At 44.3% G+C, this 16117-nt stretch overlaps 1 protein-coding gene across 1 annotated transcript in view; it reads left to right on the forward strand.

Moving 5' to 3' along the window:
• Positions 1–2483: 2483 nt before the first annotated feature.
• MTMR4 (myotubularin related protein 4) overlaps positions 2484–16117 on the forward strand; it is a 1314188-nt gene continuing 1300554 nt past the window's right edge. Inside the window, exon 1 of the mRNA XM_069614837.1 lies at positions 2484–2605. The gene's annotated coding sequence lies outside the window, so the exon portion shown is untranslated. The remainder of the gene's footprint in view (positions 2606–16117) is intronic.

The raw sequence follows: 16117 nt of genomic DNA on the forward strand, positions 1-16117 counted from the left end.
ATGCCCAGCATATTCTCAGGTTAGGAGGAGCACTTTAAAGTTGCTTCTGCGTGATACACACCTTAGGCAATGTAGACTGACAATTACTTTTATTTTGTCAGTTAATGCCCCTGTTGCAGCCTATTCTCTATTGTTTTATTTACGTGGTGCAATGAAATTAAGGAGTATGTTGATGAATTTCATTCTTGGCATTTGATTTTATAGCATAATTTAATATTGCAGTCTGCATGTTATGCTTTTATTGTATACTAGTGGGAAAGCTTGTATACACCCCCAAAGTGTGTGAGGAGAGACATTTTCAGTGTTAATATGTTATTCCTAAGGCAACAGCTCCCTTTAGTGGTGACAACAGGCAAAGCAGGCAGTCTCTACTGGATATGACTGCATCAGACAAACATACATCTGTCCTTTCATTATAATATAAATGGATGTTCAATGTTGTTCTATGTACTTTGGTAGACTATTTCTATGATTCAAATAAAGTTAATTGACTGATTAAAGTCTAGGCTATTATAAAATTACTGGGCTGGCCTTACTCCAACCAAGAGGCTACAATCTCAGTAACAGCCTCAATTAAACTGTGGCCAGTCCGATCCTGAGCTAAACCAGGCGGCCACACACAACACAAAAGGACCACACGCCAGGCCATTACTGGTGGATTAACTGGAGAGTGGATATCTTTCTTCTTCTTGCTGATAGAGTTTATCCATCAGCTGTGGTTATTGCATACCGAGACTTGAGCCTCATTACTCCATCTTCTCAGGTTGAGTATGTAGTTGCGGGTTTGGATTCTTCATTGTCTGTGTGGACTTGTCACAATAGGGCTGGTTTCACAGTGTTTTTGCTGTTATGGGCCGTGGCTAGCAGAGACTGTGAACCATACCTGCCTAACCTCCGGATTTTTCCCGGAGACTCAGGAATTTTACCCATTTCTCCGGGTTTCCGGGAAAGACCCTGAAATCTCAGGAATGTTGATGGTGGAAAGCTTTCACTGACTGCTTTTTTTTGTTTATGTTTCCAACACATTCGCAAAAAGAATGCAGGTGAAGCAAAATAACACACATTTATTTTGCTTCACCTTTCAGTCTGCGTTTCTTTTGCTTTCTTTCTTTTTGCCCAGGTTAGGGTGGACTCGGCCCCATTGAACCACAGCCATCAGGTTTGCATTCGGGACAACTCAACCCTGCACTACATAATCTGATGAAAAACAACTAAGGTGAAATGTCCAATTTCGTTACTGCAAAATTCAGGGAAAACCTTTGTATTGGTTCTTGGAGTTTACATTTTAACGTGTTGATTTTATGGAAGGCGAATGCCTTTTGTCCTATGCAATTTGGGTGGTTGTGAAAAGGCAATTTAATGAAATATACATATTTCAATTGGAACTGCAAATTTCTGACGTCACATCACATTACAACAGTTTACCTTTTTAACATGTGGGTGGAGGCATGTGAAAATGGGCGGAATTTTGTGTGGCTGTGGGTGGGGCATACATCTCAGGAATTTTGATTTTTAAATCCAGGTATGCTGTGAACTGCTCGCCCCTTTTATTTGGATCATCAAACATACATGTCAACATTCCGAGGCACCTGGTAGGGATTTTTGATCAGAGAAAGCGGGAGACATACAATTTCTCATAGGAATGAATTGGGGCTAGAAGCATTTTAGGGGGGTAACGTGAAAAACAGCAACATTTTTCACTGAAAAATCCGGAGTCTCCCGCCTATGTCGAGGGGGTTTGGCATAGGTCATGTATGCATCACATGGTCTATGCCACGTGATATTGCAGGTGCCCAGGCAGGGCTAAAGTTACGACATCAACCATCCAGATTGGCTGTAAGAGGGTTCCAAAAACATTTATTATTATTATAGCTTGAATTGACATAAACGGCTACAATAATATTATATTAAAAAGTAACATTTCATATCGAGGAATTGGATTAGATTGTAGCATTTCATTTTAAAATTCATTTTATAGTGGAAATCACTTCATAAACATTGATAAATAATGTTCAAGTCGCGGCGTATATTTTAGAATGGTGTAGTCAAAGCAAAGTAGTTGGTACAACTTGCAGTTTCTTCCATATACATCGCAACTGTCCCAAAATGGCAGGCCAACCGACACTGAGAAACTGTGGTAATTAGTCCTTTTTCTGTTATGGCAACCCATTCAGCCAACTTTACTACCTTCACGTTCATTGGACCCAACGGGACGCGCTGTTATTTCTGATTGGTTCACTCTGTATCGAACAAGCTACATGCCCAACAGCAATCCCCACCTCGCTGACTGAACTAGCTTCTTCCCCAATGGAAGCGCGCGCGGCACACCCACCAAGTCGCGCTTGCGCACTATGCTTTACATTAGCAGTAGCAGAAAGGCGGGGCGGGTTTGGCGGGTTCTGATTGACTGGACCCGCACAGCTGGCAGGATTACTATTGGTGTCTGGTAGCACAGCAAGTTCACGATTGGCTGACTCTTATGCATCTTTTGTTAGGGAAGGCGGGGATTGGTTGGAACAGGGGTTCTGCACGCGGAAACGGCTGCGGGTGGAGGACCCTGAGTCACCATTTCGTAAAACGGCGGCCCATGAGTGCAAGGCATCGGGTAGGTTGGCATGACCGGGTGGAGTATGAGAGTTTGGATGAACGCTCGGGAGTTGCAGGCGGGGGCGTGGTCGACTCTTAGTGGGTCGTCAATTGGAAGGTGTTTGTGCGGCCTGTATGGCAGCTGTGTGTGGCCTGCAGGGGGTGTGTACGCGAGTGGGTGTGTGGCTCATAGGAGGGGCTGCAAACTGTGGTAATGGTAGGTGTGGCTTGTAAGATACGTTTCGTGCGGAGTGCTCGTTGGATTATAATGTACAGCCACTGAAAAGTAAATAGAGAGTGTGTGTTTAATGGAATGCATTTCATAGTACTTACAAGTGAGTTTCTGGTTGGTGTTTGAGGCCTGCAAGTGAGGTCAGGGACATTAGTATGTGTGTGAGATTAGGTGGAGGGGTCAGTCACGAGCAATGGGACTTTTTATCAACACATTTGGGTCCAAAGGGGTACGTACCACCGTGAACACTCGGCGGGGTAGTTGGCTTGCCAGGGTGTCGCCGAGGACATTCGGCCAGTAATAGAGAGTGGGGGGGATGAGTAGTATCTTAGCCATTGTCGAATTACCAATGAACGAGTAAAATGGTTACTAGAATGCTGGGTAGCCACTGGCCGTCTTTGGTGGGTACCATTGGTAAGGGCACTATGAAGACGCGTCGTTGTTGAACCACAGTATGATTTTTGCGTTATCCTTTCCTTAATGCAAAAAAAACGGGCTAGACGACAAGCCACCAAATTGTCTCCTCCACCTTGCCATACATCTTTTCCACATGTAATGATGGGTTTTGTCGGTTTGGTTTATTGCGCTGTAATATCTATTGAGTCAAAATAGTTATGAAATTAAGTCTTGGCGTGCAAGATGATCAATATAATATAACATTATTTGATGTAGACGTACATTGTTTTATGGAGACTATTCACAATATCTAATTCCCTGGCCAATTCACAGAGCTTTAAAATAGGGGTGTACAGAATAGTAGATTTAAGTATCCGGCCGAATAGGGAAGAGGCAGTGCTGATTTTTAGATCTTTCTGGGGTCGCTGCATCAGTTATATTAATTCACTTAATTATATTATTGGATTAAGCAGTGGGTTTGCAGCCTGTAATTTTCCGATTACTCACACGGGATACCAGCAAATCAATAAGTCTGTAAAGAAAATACAATTTTCCAATATCAACTTTGTAAACTATTTTTACAACTCAATGGTTTTCAACTGCAAAATACAGGGGAGACCAGAGACCTCTCCTTGCACATTCAAAATATTGAGATTTGCTTCAGCTCACTCTTCCACAGCCACCAGTTTAAAGCCTGTCTGTCCAGCTCATGAAGGATAGAGACTTTGTTTGCACTTTCACACCTCTGCTCTGTATTCAATCAAAACATAGACAGCAGCATTTGTTTAAGGATATTTTTGAAGGGTTAACATGACGTGGCTGAATGGTTCAAGGCATAGTCAAAGCAGTACTTAACATATTTTTAGGGGAACCCATCCAGCTTCAAGTGAAAATTAAGTGTTCGCCCGAATAGCTCATTTTCAGCTGGAATTCGGCCTAATACTTATTCGAAAGACGGATTTCAGTGCAACACTACTTTCAAACATACCCATGTTGGGTCAGTGCAGTCCAGACCGTGTTTTTTCCTTGTATTGTGGCACTTGTAGTTTTCCTTTACTTAAAACATGAAGTAGTACATGCCTAAAATGCAAAGGGGAAAAACGAAACTTTATCTTTTATGTGGTTGACAACCTTTCTGTGTTCGAAGGTTAATGACTGTGTGCAAACTCCTGAAGTGTTGTGAAGCAGGACAGTTTTGACACCCCTTTCAGTCTTCATACATACTATCCCTTAGTCGGAAACTGCCCACAATTAAGCAGTTGTCTACAAAAAATGTTGTGTGTGTGTGTGTGTGTAACCTCACCATCCTAGGGTTGGTGTGCTGCACACTTAATTATGGCTATTTGCTTCAGTAACCTTTCTGCTTCTAGCGGGGATTGTACATAGACGTGATTTCTTTAGGGGTGAACTAGAAGCCAAGCTGTTTCCTCAACTGGCCAAGATCATGCGCAACCCCAAACTAAGTCTTTGTTTTTTTATTTTTATTTTCTATGTGTGTTTGGCACAATGCACCTTTACAAATATATGAAACAACACTTGTACAAATTTATAAAACATCATATACAACATCTTCAAACAAAATTATTCACATTTACATCTCGTGTTCTCAAAATTAACATAAAATATACAGCCAATTTAAAAACAATTAAAAAACCAACTCATATAACATAGCATCATGTTGTTTTTCATTTTTTCCTAAAATTCTCGCTTTTTATAAACATTACTTTATCAAGTTTCTTTTCCTAGCTTATCTTGTGGCAGTCCTCTTGTCCAAAGTTTACTTAACTGTCTGTTCCTCTGATGCTCTACAAGCATGTGCTGGTTAACTCATTCTGCTACTTGTGCCCTTTTGATTGCTCATGGGCTTCTACCTAAAGATCACATGTTTCAAATTGTGAGAGGAAATGCTGAGATTGAGAACATTTCAGTGTGTATGGTCACATATGGCGTTAAGAATACCAATACTCCAAAAGATGGTTTTGGGGTTCATGTTCCAGAACTCGAAAACGTTTGAAACGTGTGTAGTATCCTACTTTGTATGACTAATGTCTGAGTCAGGGAAAGAGCTGTGTTGGAATGCTAAGGGTGCTTGGAGTGTTGGGGCACCTGGGGATTCCAGGAGAGACGGTTAGGGACTTGGAGCTGGGCAGGGAACCAGGGTAGAAGCTACTTGGATCTCTCTCTCTTATATTCATTACTGAACTTGTAACTAAGACAATAAAGCGTGTTTCTACTTTCTACATACCTGGGTCAGCCTGGTTCCTGCTCCTTGTTGTTACTGGGCCAGGGCAGATCCTGCAGGAGGCAGGATACATCATTTGGCGACGAGGATCTAAAGAATCCAGTGAAGGTAGAGAGAAAAGTAACATGGAACTGGAGATCTGGAGAGAAGAAGCCCTGATGCCAACACCAGCTGGGAGAAACGCTGTTTTGGTGAGCTGGAGAATTACAAAGCGACGTGAAGTTGATGCCATACTGAGAAGTCACTGTAGCATCAAACAGGCTGTGGATGAAGCCTGTAGCCCATCCATGGGGCCGGAAAAATGTCAGGCTCCGATGGAGACATGGAGGTTGGAGTGGCAAAAAAGAGTTTGGCAGGAGCAGATTTGCCATTGATGTTGCAGCCAATGATCCAGGGGTTAGGCTTATACACCTTGGCCAGTTGTATTTGGCATTTGTACTAAAACCTTCAGGGGGAACCCGAAGGAGTTTGGACACAGTAGTGTGTTCCATTATTGGATACCTAAGGGCATGGGGCCCATTTTTCTTTTTCTTTAGGTTGTTGTTGGAGTTCAACGCAGTTGTGCATAAAAGGAAGGGAAAGAAGTTTTTTTTCTCAAGTGGTGTATGTTTACATAATCGGGGCTACGCTAGTTTGTCTGCGTTGTAGGTAACCGCACGGAAAGATGTTTCCTTTTGTTGAGATTAGGGTTTTCCTTAGTTCTGTGATGCCAGGCGGTGCATGCAGGAGGAGGATATTTGTTGTTTTTGCACGCTAGTTTGCAAGTGGCATTAAATAGGAGTGGAGGGCACATAGTTTTCAGCCAGTGTTTATTTAGTATTGAAGTTGTGTACTGTACACTGTCATGGGTTACTGGATTTAATTTCAGTTTGAATTACAGTTTTTCAATATATTTTCAGAGTTTTCAGGTCACACCATTGATTTTTCCTCCTAGTGGTGTGTCGGAGTTCTTGGGTTTTGCAAAATTTTGAAATTGCACTACACTACTGGTTTCTTTTCATCTGGAAGTGTTACATTTTACATCTGTACATTGGGATTTTGCAAATGGTGTAATTTGCAACACACTACTGTTTTGTCATCTGTAGTATACTTATTTTTACATTTTACATAGTTTTTTTTGCTATGCATTTTTATGCCACATTTATTTTGTGGTTGTGTTTTTTGTGATCTTTGTATCGTGTGTCACTTTCCTAGATTTTTCATTCCTTTTTCTTGTTCTTTGTAGGGGAGAGGGGATGAAGCAATGTAAAATGTGTTTGGCATGTTTAGGACTTTTCTGATGGCCTTTGTGTAAGCTTGCTAGATTCGTGGCTACACTATTTTCGGCAGGTTAGTTGGCCTCTTTGGCGGCGTTTTTGGATTGTGCTCAGGTGTGGCAGACCTGAGGCCAGGAGTGGCAGTCTTGGCGGAAGGTTTTTAGTTTAGGAGGGTCAATGTCTGTAGTTTTGTTTTGTTTGTCCATGTGGCAAGGTTTGTGCTTGGTGGTGGCGGCGGCACCGAGACCCTGGTGTGGCAGGCCAGGGTGGAAGGAGCAATAGTAATTTTGTGGTTGTAAGTCCTAGCATGGTTGAGAGTTTGTGTGTTTTCTTGTGATCGTAAAAGGGGGAGGATGTGTAGTATGCTACTTTGTATGACTGATGTCTGAGTCAGGGAAAGAGCTGTGTTGGAATGCTAAGGGTGCTTGGAGTGTTGGGGCACCTGGGGATTCCAGGAGAGACGGTTAGGGACTTGGAGCTGGGCAGGGAACCAGGATAGAAGCTACTTATGATCTCTCTCTCCTATATTCATTACTGAATTTGTAACTAAGACAATAAAGCGTGTTTCTACTTTCTACATACCTGGGTCAGCCTGGTTCCTGCTCCTTGTTACTGGCCCAGGGCAGACCCTGCAGGAGGCAGGATACATCAACTTGATGGTATGCTAGAGTAGAATGATGCACTAAAGGCTCACAGCTCTCCTCTGGCGTGGGCTTCCCACCACTGTAGCCCTGCCCCCCCCCCTACCCCATGGTTGGCAGCTAGCGATTGGTAACTCCTCTGTCTGAAATAGTGACGGCTTGAAGTCCTCAACCTTATCTCCCTCTTAGATTCTTATAGGGGGAATCTATCATGATATATCCCTGGAGTGTCTAGGTCTCACTGTGGGATGTGGTGCCTTTCTCTGCAGTTTCACATACTCTGCCCTTCATGCCCTCACGTTCCGGACCCTGATGGTCTGTCCTTTTTTTCTCTCTCCCTCTGGTCTCTCTCTACTTCTGTCCTCTCTGCCCCTCTCCCAAACCCTCTTGTATCTACTTTGTTCTATTCTTCTCTCCTACCCGCCTCCTCCTATACTTCTCCCTCACATCTTTTTGCTAACCCTCACTTGCACCACTCATTCACCATGCATTCACTAGCAGTCGAAAATTTAGATTGGAGAACCAGGAGCTAGTACATAGTGTGCCGCAAATCTAACTTTTAGGTGAGATGTAAAGTGAACTTTTTGTTCATTAAACACAATCCTAGATGTGCCTAATTCTTGTTTATAGACATTACCCAATAGTCATGTGCTGAAGATATCGCTGCTTATTGCCATCACTTGTTGACTATTTAGGAGGTGTACCAGTGTGAGAGAAGACAAGCACAGACTGTGTCTTAAGTGGCTGGTGGCTGGCGACACTGAACAAATAACTTGGACTGCTTCTCCTGCTAATTAGATGGTACATGGGTGCTTGCTACAAAGTATTAAGTTCTCCTTGTACCAAACACTAACTTTCACACGTAATATGTATGAGTGGAGGAGCAGGAGTGCAGATAGTGTAGGTGTTTCTCGCTCAATGTCGACTCACCATATGGGGTGTCTTACTCTAGTGCCCATTTGATATTTGTCTCCACCAAATATTGCTACTCACAACTCTACTTATAGTGAATCCTTTAAAACAGCATAAATCTATTAAGGATTATCTTGCCACTCCCAACGCCCTAACCCTGGGTCTATGCAAATGGTGCACGAGAGTAATGATGATTGTTCTATAGCACTGTGCGTCCTCGAGTTATTCAATGACTCGGTGGATTGCCAACAGGCGGGGAACTGCTCTTAGACCAACATCTAGAGGCCACGTGAGTGACACTATTGGTAGATGGATGGTGAAATGTAATTTAATCATGTCATCATTTGGGGGCACTGTAGAATCACTGGTGCAATACCTGCAAATCCTTGAAGAGGTTGTGGGATCACGACTGGATAAATACAATAATTATCTAGGTACTAATTGTGTGCTGAGTGGAAGTAGGGTGGACTTCCCCTGTATCTTATCAAATTCCCCAATGCCAAATTAATGCTCCAGTTTCTGAGATTGCGTAGGAGTCTTTTACATACCAAAGTTATGTTACACACCTGAGATGTCAAGGTACATCCAACGCCTAACTGTTATTGTAATCTCTCTGAGCCCGAGACATTGATACATCTGCTTACCTCATGTTCAGTTTTATTCATTTTGTGGATTATTTATTTTGGGAGATTTGTCGCTAAACTTGCTTGCGTGGATTGTGACACTTTCTCGAGTCAAATTCTTTGTGCTCATTCTTTACACTGGCTGGCCTACATTTTTTTAAGCTGTTGATGTCAAGCTTGCCAGGCTCGTAAGCTAGGAACAGGAGCTAAATATTTGCTAACAATTTTGAGTCCTGCACTCCATCTTACACATTAGTATCCCTTTCTCTCACAGCCAATAACTCACCCATTGCAAACTCTGTCCCCTCGGTCCGCTCCACTGTTCTTCCTCTGTTTGGTCTCTTGGTCTTTCTCCTCTCCACCAAACTCGCCAAAACAACCGGCCTTTCTTTACTCTGCTTTTTTATGTTTCTGTGGTTTAGAGTCCCCCCGACCCCTTCCCATTGTTTGCAGCGCTCACCTACACTGAAGGGCCATTCTCTATTTGGCTTATGCCTAGAGTTCACACATGTGCAAGGTTCTAAAAAAATGCTTTTTATCCCCTCACTTCTTCCTCAATCTGGATCTGCCAGTGTTCTGTGAAGGCTGCTCGACATAGGCATTGCTGCATGAGGCAGTGAAGCTTTTGTAGTGCTGGTGCACAGTAGACTGTTGCTTGCCTTGCTGCATCTCTCCTGCGGGCCAGGTAACTCAATTGCCGCAGAGATTTCTGGCGGTTGCAGTTCTGAAAAGGAAAAGCGAGCACACTGGCAGCGTGTTGTATGGTTAACAGTGGTACTCCCCACTTGTACCCGGACACATTTAAGGACTCGGCACCATCTCTGGCTTGTGCCCAGGTCCACCTGCCTTATCCTGGGGGCCGTGGGGGACTAAGGCACCCCCAGACGGGGTCCTGTCAGAGTATCGTAAATATTATGAAGCATACCTTTTGTATTGGGGAGACACTATGCTCCTTGGAGATTTCCGAAGAATGACTCTTTACCTACATTTCTGTTTTTATATCATTTCTTAGTAACAGGTCAGGCATTTTCAGTTTAATGTCTTCTTTATTTAGATAACTTTCCACAGCCCCCTTCTCCATTTGGCCCTCTCTGCAACTGTCATCACACAATGTTGTAAGTCAGTTTGCCCGTTGACATCAGACTTCAGAAAGCCAGTAGGATGCCACGAGGTGTGCAGGATATAACATCCCCCTTTTCACAACTTGAAGGAAACTCCTGTGCCTGTCTGGAGGAGCTCATGTAGGCGTGTACAATCCAGTGATTCCTGCACACATACGTTCCATTTGTTATTAGCAGCAGAGCTGAATGCCTTCACAACTTTCATTTTGGGGTACTTTGTTTATTTTGATCAAGTTTCCTTCCTTGACTGTGCTGCAAACTCCCTTCTCCCCTTCAAAACTCTTGTTACAGTTTCTGCCCTGACTGCAAGTAAGGTGAAGTCAATCTCGTTGGAAATAGTCTTCTGTTGGTTGCCAGCACTTGTCATCCAACCATTTGGGTCTCAAAGTTCTGTCTACTTCCCCCTCATGACCTCAAATAGTGCCCTTTCTTAGTAACCCTCGTCCAGTAGGAGCATTGTTACTTCCTTTTCCCTGTAAATGTAGCCTGCAGTTTAATGCTAGCTGGATTGTTTTTTTTTTTTTTAATTTAAAACAAACATTCTTTTGTTAAAACTGTCCACCAATCTGTTCGCTTTAGGGTGATATAGGGGTAAAGCAAAGTGAGATATCCTATTTGCCATAGGCAACTTAATTTTGTTCGAGGTCAACTGGACACTGTTAATCAGTCACGAGTGTCAAAGGAAGCCTCGGCTATGTGAAATATGTGCTTATGGAACTTACGACACTGTCTGAAGTGACCTGGCCAATGATTAGTAGTCAGGGTGTTAACAAATATTTTCCTCTTTGGCATGCAATGAAAGGTTCCTTTAGGGAGTTCGGTAGGGTGTGGATGTGTTGCTCTGGTTGTCAAAACCTTCTAATTATCCCTGCAAACTTCAGTGCTTCACAAACTGCTCTACATCTGTCTATGTTTGACCACCAGATGTTCTCACGAGCTACAACCAAATTCCTGTATAGTTGAATTGTGCAGTTGAATTGTGCCTTTCTGGTGATGTGGCTCCTGATTCCTAAAGGGCATTTTGAATCTGTAGCGCACGCAGGTCTATGAAAGTAGCCAATTTATTTACTATCGTGTCAGTCTAATTTGGTGGAAGCATTATTTCCAATGACCATTATTGTGCCCTACCGTCTTAATCATTTATCCTATTGTTCAGGCACAGTTGACAATCTGCCAAGATGTGAGCATTCAGCCACCTGGCGTTGGTGCATGTTCTAATGCAGTGGTGTGGTTTTGCAGCTGCGACTATTGGAGCCACACATTCAGAGGCCTCCATTTTTAAAAGTATTCCCTCCATGACTATGTTGTGAAAATAGTTTTTCTAGAGGGTCTAAGAAGAGTAACCAGACTTTCTATCCTTGCTTTTGAATGTGTGTGGCCAGTTTGATGTTGCCATATTTTGAGGGTGCCTATGCAGGATGAAAACCGCCAGGGCACTTCCTTATTAGTTCATTACCGCATCAAAATGTAACCAACAGTACTTCGCACTCCGACTTCAAATCAATTCCCAACTCTGCTTAGTGTTGCCTACTCAATATTCAAGCTCTTGAAATACTACATTTACCTTCCGTGTGCTAGACCGGCTCTTCAAAGCTACGCGCAGGAGCTAAAAAGCTCCCAGCAGTGTTTAATCCTGTGGTATATACCTTATTGATCTGAATGGTCCCACTTTTGACTCCAAGGTCCCCTCGCATGGGGAGTATGAGTCTGATGTGAATTAGTCTGCCATGAGCTCTCTAGTTCTTCGCCTGCTATGGCGACACTGCATGTTGGAGAATTCCCCTGGAACAAAGAGGCCTTACTCTTTTATCATCAAGACCTTGCACTTGTTTAGAGTATTCATCCGTGCAGTGAATGGAGTGTGCTGTATTGGAGTTATGCCAGGTTTATGAAATCTGTTAATGTGGAATTTGTTGGTTGTGCCGGTTGTTCAGCAGTGTGTGTGTGTGTGTGCGCTTAAAGTGGCGTTTGGGCATTGTTGGGGTTATAAGTGCATAGCTTAGGCCAGTTAGCGGCCTGTTTTATTTATTATCTTGCGGCGAGTGTTAGTGCATTCTGGGGGGGTGCAGGGTACAGACCGGTTAGTGGCTGGTGTGTTTTGCCGGACCTGTTGGTGGCCGGTGTGTTTTAAAGTGTTTGGGTTTTTAGCATTTGGCATTTCGTTTTGCGTTTGTTCATCAGGATGGTTGTGGGGATTGCTGCGTTTTGGCGATTGCTTTTCCTTGTTAGGGAAGTGTCATCCTCAGTGATTTTTGCTAAAGTGGTAGGGCACATTCCGATTTTGCGGTTTGTGGTGTGGAGTGTTACTAATATTACCTGGGGGTTTGTACAGGTGTGCGTGACCTGTTTTGATGGTGGTGTTTTATACATGTTGTCGGTGGATTGGTTGATTGTGCAGCGTTTCGGGCTGACTGGTTTAATGTGCTCGTGACGAGCTGGTTTGTGCTTAGGTGTGACAGGCCTAAGGCCCTGGGTGGCAGACCAAGGGGATGGGGGGGTGGGTATGTGTGTGTGTGTGTGTGTGTGTGTGTGTGTGTGTGTGTTTGTAAGTAAGGAGTTGTGTGCTTTGTTGGTTAGGTCGGTGCCTGTAATGGGTTGTGGTGTGGCAGGCCTGGGTATTGAGGGGCAGCTCAAGACCGGTGGTTGTGCATTGTTTTTGTCCTCAAGGGTTCCTGTTGGTCCGCGGTTGTTTGGTGGGAGTTTTTGGGCCCTTTCGCCATGTCGGTGTGTCCGTGTCCCTGTTTGCTTTGTGGTGTGTACGATGGTTGTGGGGTTCGGGTTCTCAGCGTTGTGTTGAGGTTATTAGTGGGACAACGTGGTGGTTAGGTTCTGGTCGGTTGTGGCTAATAGTTTTAGCTCTGCCGTGTTGTGGGCCTCCTGGCAGTTTTGTGGTTCGGTTTAGGTTCGGTGAAGGTAGTTTTCTTTTCCTTTTGTGCTTCAGTTTTATTGCCTAATTGGCCACTAAGTGATAGGGCTGGAGTGTTTGTGTTGTGATTGTGAATGAAGCCTTGCAGGTCATCGTTTCATTTTTTGTGTTTTTGATAATGTATAACGGAAGAGGAAGTGTCATAATGGTGCATGGGCCAATGGTCATCCTGCGTCCATGCAACATGTAATGGATCGTTTTTGGGGAAGTCTCAGGCAAAACCACCTCACATGGAAGCACTAGTTAGCTCATTAAGGGGACACCTATAGGTGCTACAACCTGAGCTACCCAATAGAGCTGGCTCTTATGTTTTAGGGGGAAGGGTTGGAGATTGTGACGTCATTACTGGATAAAGGTTTGTGACACTGGCTCAGAAGCTGCGATTGCTGAGATTGTGTTTCCTGTAATGAATTACCCCCACCCCCATTCCATTGGATTCCCCCTCCCCACAACCCCCGCTTTTTCCAAATAACTCCAACAATAACAGGTCACCTCCATAACAACCTTAAACCCGACCACCCACCCAACTTCTTCTGACAGTCTCATGGGGGTTTTAAATCCAGGGATGAAGCCAGTTTATTCAGCAGGTGACCCCCGTACAGTACCACTCTCTTTTCCGCATCAGATTGTCTTTCCTTAAACATTCCAACTCTGCTATTTTTTTTTGTTCTTTTTTTTGTATTTTTTTTTCTTTTCTTGTTTTGTGTTCTTTTTTTTTTCCAACTCTGCCTTTCCCCATCTCTATACATCACGAAGCCACTGACTGCACTACATTAAACTAATAAGCCCCGGAAAAGAAAGCAGTTAAAAAGCAGCAAAGACAATGAACTATGTCGTAATGAAGAAGAATCCAGTCAACGCTTACCGCTGTCCAGCTTTAGGTCCTGTCACGTTCAGCGCCACTAGTCACCCTTCCTTTTCTGTCATTTTGATTCCCTCTGCTCCTGTTATTTGTTTCCCCGGAGTTCCCTGTAATTCCTACAATTCCAGTCACAGAAATTTCCACAGTAGGGTCTTGGAACTCTAGTTACGGAATTCTTCCCTGTCACTCAGTTAGCCCCGTTATTTTCCAGACACAGAGCGGCTTCCATGGTTCAATGTTTTCAGTCAGGATATTTCGCAAGTATCTTTTATTTTCCCTGAAGTGTCATGGTTTTCCATGGTATTGTGAAGTTCTGTGTTACGTTGTAATATTATCCAAACACATGTTGCGCGCAATGGAATGGAGCCGGTTTTACGCTTCATTAGTTATTGAGCTTCTTAGCTTTTGGTTTTAGTTGGTAGGTGTTCTTTACACATTGTTTGCAACAAGCTTTTGATGACGCATTTTGCTATTTTCAAAGGCTTGCATGCTCAGTGGTTGTGAGCGTTTTCCTGAGGTAAATTCGTTTTCCTGTGGTGGTTCCACGTAAGCGTGTGTGTAGAAATGTTCCTCACATCCATGGTACTCCCAACTCAGCAATCTTTCCCAGTCCTATTCACCTGTGGGGGTCCCTCGATTGACCACTAGTTTCAGCTACTTCAGTTTAGGCACAGTCGTCTAGGGTTCACACTCTTTATCAATCCGTGTGAACATCTGTTCGAAGTACCTTCCCTGTTCATTTGAACATTAGTAATAACGTCCTTCTTTGCCACTATAGTTAGCGCCATTTCCCTTCTTCAGAACTAGCGCCCCTGCACCGATGCAGGATGGAGAGCTAACAACATAACTTCCCAAGGTAATGAGAAAAGCTGAAGAATGACATTAGTGTTTGGATTAGTTAACTTCATTGAAGCGCTAGTCAAAATTCTTATAATTCTCTTGTGCCCTCCATGACCACTGTTAGTAGAAGTGCAGCCAACAGGAGGGGTGTGTTCTCAAGAGTTTTGGTAGGTCTTGCCACTCAATGAGAGACCCCATCTCGTAGATATCTCGGAGGAGGTCAAAACCAGCCGCAGACCAGCTGCATGCAGTCGCTCTGTCCATCAGGGGGGTGCCCGGTAAATACTTCCATAGAGGAAGGTCATCATGAAACGGATTTGGGGACACACACCGGCTGTCATGATGCCTATCCCCGGAGCACCAGGCCAGGCCCAGCACCCCCGGGAGCAGGCATCACGCCCCTGGGGAAAAGCCCAGCGGCCCTTTATAGGGGCTCTTTGGATTCTGTCCTGGCGCCGTTGGCGCCAGGCTCATGTTGGACGGCGCCAGGCTCATAAGGGGAAGTGTTTGGTGCACTTACCTGAAGCAGACCATGCTGCACACTCACCTGATGCAGACCATGCTGCATGAAGAACCAAGCCAAATGAGGCTTAGGAGGGACTATTTTTCTGAAGGAACTATTTTGTTACTTGGGTGGGGCTGTGGAAGAATACTCACCTGGAACTTCTTCCAAGGCTATTTAAGCCACGCCCGGACAGCCACACGTGCTTCGCGTTGTTCTGCATCCCAGAAGAGACAAATGGTGAGCAAGGGAACACAAGAGGAAAGCCGAATTTTCAGCCATATTACTTACCGGCTTTTTCTTGGTGAACCATTCCACATCTCGGGTCGGCGCCGCATCTTTGGCAGGTACCGCACCCCGGCCCCTATGGGGAAAGGACAAAAGACATTACTGGGGAGTTATAAAGACATTTAGAGGGGTCGCCCTCATCACTAACTCACCTGATTTTACCACCGGCAATTTAACCCCTCAACGCATCGCCTTTGTTCTGCACCTGAAATAAAGGACAGATCACAGGTTAGGAAAAAACAACATAAAGGTGGCTCACACTTGAACTTTTGCATCTTCATACACGGCGTATCGCTCAGAAAAGTCAAGTGGATTTGCCAGCGCCATTCTGAAAACCAGTGAAGTAACTGGACGAACGCGTGCCCCTGAAGCAGGATGGAGAGTTCATCCTTCCAAACCATAAGGTGAGCTTAAACCGGGGGTTTTGGAGGAAGTCGGAGAAGAACGAAGGGGGAAAGGGGGGAGCAAGCACACTATTCAGCAGACAGTTAATCTCCTTTCTCATCTGCAGAAGGATATTCCTACGGGCCAGACAAGCAAGATTTGGGGGTCCTGTTCAATCGGTGGTCCGAATTCTGCACACCACGCTTGAAGAGGCCACAGCAACCCAGACCAGACCAGCGCCTCCGTGGGAGCCAGGTGAGCGTTACACCGGCTTCTGAATTTTGCCCCATGCAAATATTGTAACCC

Source organism: Ambystoma mexicanum, chromosome 9, assembly GCF_040938575.1.
Source record: "Ambystoma mexicanum isolate Mex_15411 chromosome 9, UKY_AmexF1_1, whole genome shotgun sequence".
Taxonomy (NCBI): domain Eukaryota; kingdom Metazoa; phylum Chordata; class Amphibia; order Caudata; family Ambystomatidae; genus Ambystoma; species Ambystoma mexicanum.